Source organism: Alosa sapidissima, chromosome 6 (assembly GCF_018492685.1).
Source record: "Alosa sapidissima isolate fAloSap1 chromosome 6, fAloSap1.pri, whole genome shotgun sequence".
Lineage (NCBI taxonomy): Eukaryota > Metazoa > Chordata > Actinopteri > Clupeiformes > Clupeidae > Alosa > Alosa sapidissima.
In genome coordinates this window covers 22,808,198-22,817,241 of record NC_055962.1, presented here as the reverse complement: position 1 = coordinate 22,817,241, position 9,044 = coordinate 22,808,198, and positions in this window count along the sequence as shown.

Below are 9,044 nucleotides of genomic sequence, written 5' to 3'. Positions count from 1 at the left end.
ATGTGTAAAAATGTCATTTCCAGATGGTTAGTACATAATTAAAACATAATTAGTACATAATTAATACATCACATTCACTTGTACAATCAAGTGAATGTGATGTATGTAAAAGAACAGGGAGGGTAAATCCAGGAAGTACTATTCTAAAAAAGCAGGAGTGTAAAACCAAGTAGTATCTTTTTGAAAGTACAGGGAGGTACCAGTGTGGGGTGGCATTACTATTGTCCAAAACTAATGTTATTGTTGTTTCTTCAGATGGGGATGTCAGCACGAGGAATTGGCAAGAAAATACTATGAAATGCAGCATCGCCTCTCACACACGGATGTCATGGTAGAAACAGCTGGATTCAGGATTTCTGGATAAATGCACCCATTTATTGGGGCCTCACCTGATATGTTTCCTGCAGATGCTGTGGTTCAGGTGTTATAGAAATTAAGTGCCCATTTTCTGTAAAGGACCTTTCTGTTAATGAGGCAGAAAATTCTGTTGCTCACTTTTGCCTTGAAAAAGATGCACAAGAAAAAATTAGACTGAAGCGGGACCATGCATACTATCATCAAGTGCAGATGCAGCTATTTGTTACTGACAAACCATATTGTGATTTCATTCTGTGGACTGAAAGGGGAAGTACTTCTCCTTTTGTTGAACGCATCACACCTGATTCTTTGGCATTCTTTGACAAAGAATTGGAATGTGCTTGTGACTTCTTTAAAAAAATGTATCATTCCAGAGCTGCTAGCCAAGTACTTTTCTGCGCCAAAACCAGCAGCAGCAGCTGATCATAGTCAACAACAGTGGTGCTACTGCCATGAGCCAGAAGCAGGGAACATGTTGGTCTGTGCATCAGGTTTTTGTTCTGTTAAAAAGTTTCACCAAACCTGCCTTCCCATGAAAAGGGTCTCAAAACAGTGGGTATGTCCCAGCTGTCGAAAAGTAATCAATGCCCAAAAAAGAAAAAAACCTTAGTGAGGAGACTGTGAAATGAGTAAATAGTAGTAGTGTACTATCTTATTATGACCGCCGCGCAGCGAAGCGGTCATATAGGTTTAGTCAGACTTTTTTTTATTTTTTTCGCACGGCCAAATTTGGTCCTCCTTTTGGAGCCAAAAAGGTGATCCTCCTAGGCCCTACGGTTCTTGAAATATTCACAGAAAACTGTCTCCGGCCACCTACAGGCCAGTTGGTGTATAGTAACATAAATTAATTTATAGTGTGGCCCCCCATGAACGGAATTCCACAAAACTTGGCATGCATTCAGAGGGTGTCATAATGATCCTACACTTCCAATTTTGTGCAGTTTTGACCATGTTAGGTCACAGATACCTGCGATTCCAACACCTAATTTTTACTTTTTTGTTTTTAACTAGGTGGCGCTATACATGAAATGAGTGGTTATGGAATAGGTTGACATGGCCCCTTAAGATCAACATACAAAAAAAAGGTGGTCCTCCTAAACCCTACGGTTCTCGAGATATTCACAGAAAACTGTCTGCCCTATATTGTGTTTTTGTTTGAGTTTACTGCTTTCCAAAATTGTGCAGGGCTTGAGCTGGAGTTTGCTATCAAGTCTAAGTAATAACTAGATGTACCGCAGAGCGGTACAAAATATTGACCGCCGCCCAGTCCAGCACATGTTTTCCACAAAAATAAGTCACGCTAAAAAATAAATAAAAATAAGCCCCCCCGCTGGACTGGACCCCCCGAAAGGAGGGTAGGGCAGACACAGTTTTCTGTGAATATCTTGAGAACCATAGGGCCTAGGATGACCTATATGACCGCCGCTTCGCTGCGTGGCGGTCATAATAACGTGCACCTCGGGATGAAACTAGCAGTTTTTCAGCAGAAACATGCGAGGACCCGTCGAAAATAATAAGTGATTTCACTCGTCCCATATATTTTTTAAATAACTAAATTGTTTTACAATATTTGAGTCAAGCTTTAGTTATAGATAGCCTACAACTGAACATAGCCTACTGTAGCCTAAGCAAAATGGAAAGTAGCCTGTATTAACTTTGATTCGCTGTGCTGCATGGGCAATATATGCACATCGTAAATTAGGTCTATATGAAGTATTAAAATGATTGTTTAAAATAGTCTATGTTTTAATAAATATTGAAATAATGAGAGAATCAGGGGAGCCAGTTCATATGTCTTTGGTAAGTAGCCTACTACAGACACAAAGGTGAAGAACAGTCAGCCAGTAGGCTACTAGCACAACCAGACGGCTGTTTTAATTGCCAATACCGATAGTATGTGCGTCCCCCCATGGATGAAATTTTACAAAACTTGGCATACCCCCAGGGAATCATACACATACAATTTGGTGCAGTTCGGAACATCTTAACTGAAGAGAGGGGCGATTAAAGCATAATGATATTGCATTTTCATTTTTTACCGGGGGGGGGGGGGTGCAAATCACAAATGAGTGATTATGGGCTAGGTTGATGTGGGCCCTTGAGACCAACATACCATAAAAATGTCTTCATCCTCAGTGCCACGGTTCAGGTAGTTATTTAGGAACAACTGAATTTTTTGGGTTTCGGGGGGCCCAGTGTGGGGGGTGAGTGGCCCCCGGGGACCAAACGAAATTTTTCCGTAAAAGTCTAGTGGGGCTACATACCCACCAAATTTCATGTGTCCCGGTGTTTCGGTGTCCCGGGTATCGTTGACCAAAAATTCAGGAACTAGATGACAAAAAAAAAAAAAAAAAAACCCTAGCGGCGGTCATAATTATCTAAATTATCTTCTCCATTAGCACTCCTAGTGTCAATAGTGTGTAATGCCTCAAACACTTCATTTTGAGAGAGAGGTTGAAAAGTAAACTTAGAAGCATGGTTTGTATAATGCACACAATTGTGAACTATCTAAGTCCCTTTAAACTCTTTATCAAATAAATGCCCAGATTCAACAAAATGTCCATTGAAAGCAATCTCATTCTGTTCAGATATGAAACAGTCATCATATTTGATATGGGTGGGAAGATAATTAGTGGTTGTGTTTTTGTTTGAGTTTACTGCTTTCCAAAATTGTGCAGGGCTTGAGCTGGAGTTTGCTATCAAGTCTAAGTAATAACTAGATGTACCGCAGAGTGGTACAAAATATTGACCGCCGCCCAGTCCAGCACATGTTTTCCACAAAATTAAGTCACGCTAAAAAATAAATAAAAATAAGCCCCCCCGCTGGACTGGACCCCCCGAAAGGAGGGTAGGGCAGACACAGTTTTCTGTGAATATCTTGAGAACCGTAGGGCCTAGGATGACCAATTTTTTGCGTATGTTTACCTCCAGGGGTCATGTAAACCCATTCCATATGAACACATGTGCATAAACAGATACACATGCACGCACATACATTCACAGCAATCCTATGTATGACACATACTCACACAGTAGACATATATACGCATGCATGCACATGCACACACACACGCACATAAACAGGCAAACACACACATGCACACACACACCCACACACACATAAACATAAACATGTACACGCACACATGCACACAATTCAAGAATTTCTCAGAATTATGAACAGGCAAGATGGGGGTGGGGTTGTATAAAATGTATATTACATGTGAAATCTATGAACTAATCATGTTTTGGTACAGTACTTGTTGTCTAGCAGATACCAGTGAGAATTGAGTGTGCATAATGCAATTCAGTGAGACAGTTAGAATCATATATGCCTTTCAGCGTGACTTATTTTTGTGGAAAACATGTGCTGGACTGGGCGGCGGTCATATTTTGTACCGCTTTGCGGTACATCTAGTTGTTACAGTTTTTAATCAATGCAACTAACATTATGTACAGCGACGCAATATAAACCATAGCCTATGCAATTTATTATCCCGTCTGTTATGACATGTACAACAATGTTTTTCACAATTTGTGACGGAAGGTTTTGACTGAGCATGTTAGTAAGGGGGTCAGTCGTGTTTGTGACGCACAGACAGCCTTGTAGCCTATTTTGCTTAGGCCTCACTTTTAACGACAGTAGGTTGTGAGTGTATGTTGACAAAAAATAACCATGCAATTAAAATAGTCAACTTAACTTTGCTATAAAATATTATTTATTTATAGCACAAAACCATAACCAGTAGGCCTACCAGAACCTCGCATATTAGCGTCATTTGTGTGCGTCTATTTGGCAAGGCCACTAGCTGTCATGGATGCGTTGTTGCTAAAGGAAGGCAGGTGTCAAAAGTAAAAAAAAAAATGGAGATGGGCGGCTGTTGGAAATGGGGGAGAACTAACAAGCCATGGTGTAAAGAAATTAAAGTGCCAGGGGTTTGCTTTTGCGCGGTTTGCTGCAAGAAAATTGTTTATGGATGCAATAGGAAAACATTTTATTACGACACCAATCAGAAGACCGCCATAAGATTAACGTTCGTGCACTTCAGGACATCTTCCCCACCTGGTGCAACTAGCCACCACAACAGCTACGTTTATCTACTGACCGTTTTTACGTTTAGAAAGTAGGCTACACATGTTCTTTCATAGCGCAACAGGACCTGTCCCTCACCATATCGCAACCTATTTCAACCTTAAACAATCTGTTGCTGAAGACAAAAGCGCCCTCTCCAGATTGTCGTTATCAAATGTGCAGACCGCCTGCATGAGCACACACAGTATTGCTGCTCATTGGAAAACTGAGTTGTCTGTAAAACTCAAAATTACCATGTTTTCATTAAATGCAGATGAGGCAACAAATGGAAATATGAACAATATCTAGAATGTTCTGATTCGTTACTTTGATGAGGAAATTGGAAGTATTGCAAACTTGATTTTATAGATTTTACTTGTGTTGAATTGCATATTAACAAGAAAAAAATCTCCCCTTTAAACACTTTTGGCCTGAAGTAATTAAATAAGAGTGTAAGTTAAAGCCTTTCTACAATATTATATTAATATTGTCCACAGGATCTCTTGCCAAAACAATGCGGATTTCTAGAGCAGTCCGCTCCCGCCTCTACGCCCGGCAGTAAAGTGACACCTGATCAACAGCTGATCAACATCCAGACTGTTAAAAGTTCTGCTTCAGTGAGAGCACGTGATTTGAACATTGCTACAGCCACCAGATCACGTGACGCCTCACACCTTGGTACAGTACATCAACTCAGAACAATTCACAGGCTCTTAAAATGGCACTGTTCAACGTGAGATCTTTATCTAGTAAGACATTCACTATGAATGATTTTATTCTGTCTTCTAACCTTGATTTTTTCTTTTTAACTGAGACTTGGTTAAAGGTGGGTGAGCATAGCCAATTAGGGGAACGTTGCCCTCCCAGTTACAACTTCTTTAACTCTCCTAGAGTTTGTGGCCGTGGAGGAGGTTTAGCAGTTGTATATAAGGATTGTTTTAAATGTTGCCTATCTGCCACTGACAGTTTCTCAACTTTTGAGGTTTTTATGTTCAAATTAATCTGTGATGTCCCTGTGCTCTGCATTGTTGTTTATCGACCCCCTAAACATTGCATGGCAGCATTTTTAATGGAATTCTCAGATTTTTTATCTTCTGTCATTCTCAACTATGATAAGATTATTATTGTTGGAGATTTTAATATTCATGTTGATGATTCCACAAATTGTTACTCAGCTGAATTCTCTAATATTACAGAATCTTTTAATTTACTACAGCATGTGTTGGAACCAACTCACAAACATGGGCATACTTTAGATTTAGTTTTTTCTCTTGGCTTAGAGCTGAACAATGTTTTAGTGAAAGACCTATTGGTGTCAGACCACCACTGTGTCATCTTTGACAGTGTTCTCCCAGTTGCTGTTGCACCTCGCACACATATTGTTAGTTTTCACAGTTTCAATGATCACACTACCTGTAATTTCTCTTCTTTGTTTAACAAACTTAGTGATACCATGCCTGATGCTGGTGGGTTACAAGATACAGATGACATGCTTAACACATTTAATGAGTTATGTACCACCATACTAGATACTGTAGCTCCTCTTAAAACTAAAAGGAAACCTATTGTTAACAAATCTCCCTGGATCACTAATGAAATACGTAGCCTCAAAAGACTGTGTAGGAGAACTGAACGCAAATGGAAAGCCACTAAGCTTCTGGTTCATTACCAACATTTGAAAGAACTAACTTCCTCCTTTAACAAAGCAGTCAAAGATGCCAGATAACAGTATTTTTCAAACCTTATTGCTAACAATCGAAACAATTCTAGATTCCTGTTCAATACTATTGATCGCCTCCTGAATCCTACTCCCGCCACTGTATTGGCATCCTCTGCTGATGAGTGTGAAACATTTTTATCATTTTTTATTGATAAGATTGCTAATATTAGGTCAAATATCCCATCTCCGATGTCTCTTGCTAATGTTCCATGCCCCCCTTCTTGCCCTAATAACCTGAGCTATTTTAGACCTATCTCTATACAGACTCTCACTGACATTGTTGCAGCAATGAATCCTTCATCTAGTCCTTTAGACATTTTACCAGCCACTCTTCTCAAAAAAGTGTTTAGTGCTATAGGCCCTAGTCTGCTATCAATCTTAAATAATTCTCTTTCCTCAGGGTGTGTCCCTAACCTTTTTTCAAGACAGCCAGTGTCCAGCCCCTCCTAAAGAAACCTGGCCTTGATCCTTCCATTCTAAAAAACTTTCGTCCAATCTCTAAATTGCCCTTTATCTCCAAAATTCTGGAAAAGGTGGTCTTGATGCAACTTTCTGAAGTGTTAAAGGGCAATAGCATCCTGGAGAAATTTCTGTCAGGTTTTCGTCCTATGCATAGCACTGAAACTGCTCTTATCAGGGTAACCAATGATCTACTAATGGCAGCTGATTCTGGTGAGCACAGTTTTGGTGTTGCTGGATCTCACCGCTGCTTTTGATACCATTGATCATGCTATTTTAATTAGAAGACTAAGAGAATGGGTTGGCATAACGGGTCCTGCTTTGGACTGGTTCATATCCTATTTATCCAACAGGACATTTTTTGTTTCAATAGGTAATTTTACTTCCTCTACCTCAGCTATTACTTGCGGTGTTCCCCAAGGTTCAATTTTAGGACCAATATTGTTTTCCCTGTATATGTTACCTCTAGGCCACATAATTCGCCGCCATAACATATCATTTCACTGCTATGCTGATGACACACAGCTGTACCTCTCAGTCAAACCAAACATGCTTAACAAGCTAACTGTACTGCAGGATTGCATAGCTGATGTGAAAGACTGGATGTCTCAGAATTTCCTACAGCTTAACTCTGACAAAACAGAAGTCCTTTTCATTGGCCCTGACAAAGTCTATAATCAAGCTAAGATTTTTCTTGGAAATTTAGCCTCAAATAACAAGACTACTTCTAGAAACTTAGGGGTTTTATTTGATACAGATTTAAAATTTGACCAACATGTAAAACTCCTTGTGCAGTCCTGTTATTATCAACTGAGAAACATTTCCAAAATCAGATCAATGCTTTCTTTAAAGGACACAGAGAGAATTATACATGCATTTGTCTCATCTAGACTTGATTACTGCAACGCCTTATTCACCTGTTTAAATCGTCATTCCATCTCTCGTTTACAAACTGTTCAGAATTCAGCAGCCAGACTTTTGACAAAGTCTAAATTTAGGGAACACATCACCCCAGTTCTGGCCAATCTTCACTGGTTGCCAGTGAGTTTTAGGATTTAAAATCCTCCTTATTACCTATAAAGCATTACATGGTTTGGCACCTGACTATTTAACAGATTTATAAACCCCCTACTGTCCAGCTCGGCCCCTAAGATCCTCCAGCCTGGGACTTTTAGTTGTTCCAGAAAGTAAACTGTCAACTAGGGGTGACCGATCATTTGCAGTTAGAGCACCCAAGCTTTAGAACAGCCTCCCTTATAACATCAAATCTGCACCATCAGTGGCTGTTTTCAAATCTAGTCTAAAGACCCACTTATATAAAATTGCTTTCCTTAAATAGTGAATGATTCCACTCATGTCTCTGCTAATTTATTATCATTATTATCATTTCTGTTTGTTTATTTTGTCTTGGGTACTATACTGTATACCTTTTCTATTTTCTTTTTTATATATATTTAGTTAAGTTTGTGTTTGTAGTTTGGTAGTTTACTATTTTATCATTTTTATTATTATTATTATTACTATTATTATTATTGTTGTTGTTATCATTACTATTGTTTTGTTTTTTGCTTTGTTTTGTTTGTTTGTTTGTCTGTAGAGCACTTTGTGCTTTGTGCTTGAAAAGTGCTATATAAATAAATTGTATTATTATTATTATTATAATATTGCTGCAGTAGAAAAGGACAGCAATGGCTAATCAGCAATGATCAGGGATGGTACTAAAATATATTTTTGTTCATCAGGAAAACTCAATCTCAATCAAGAACACTCTCAATTCGCCTTATTCACATGGCGGCCATTGGCGGCTAAAACGAATGCTCCCTTTACTTTGCTGTTTGCGTCTTTTTGTACATTAAAAACCAATAGGTCGCGACCGCAAAAGGGGTGCTATCTCTATAGGTAGATATAAGTATAAGTATAAGTATATAAGTATAAGTATATATACTTTTTTAAACCCCCGTGAGCCTTATCACCCTACACACTAGCAACAAACTCATTAGCCATGTTTACATGGACACTTTTAATCCGATTAGAAACGGAATAACGACTCAATCGGAATTCTCATATAAATACCTCAATCTGAATAAAAATGCCTGATCCAATCAGAATTTTAATCAGAATGAAAGTGGTGGTGTAGTCCATGGAGTATAAGTATATATACTCTTTTGATCCCATGAGGGAAATTTGGTCTCTGCATTTAACCCAATCTGTGAATTAGTGAAGCACACAGTGAACACAGTGAGTCCACTAATCCCGGCGCAGTGAGCTGCCTGCTTCAACGGCGGCGCTCGGGGAGCAGTGAGGGGTTAGGTGCCTTGCTCAAGGGCACTTCAGCCGCGGCCCACTGGTCGGGGCTCGAACCGGCAACCCTCCGGTTACAAGTCCAGAGTGCTAACCAGTGGGCCACGGCTGCCCAAATATGAACAACATATGACT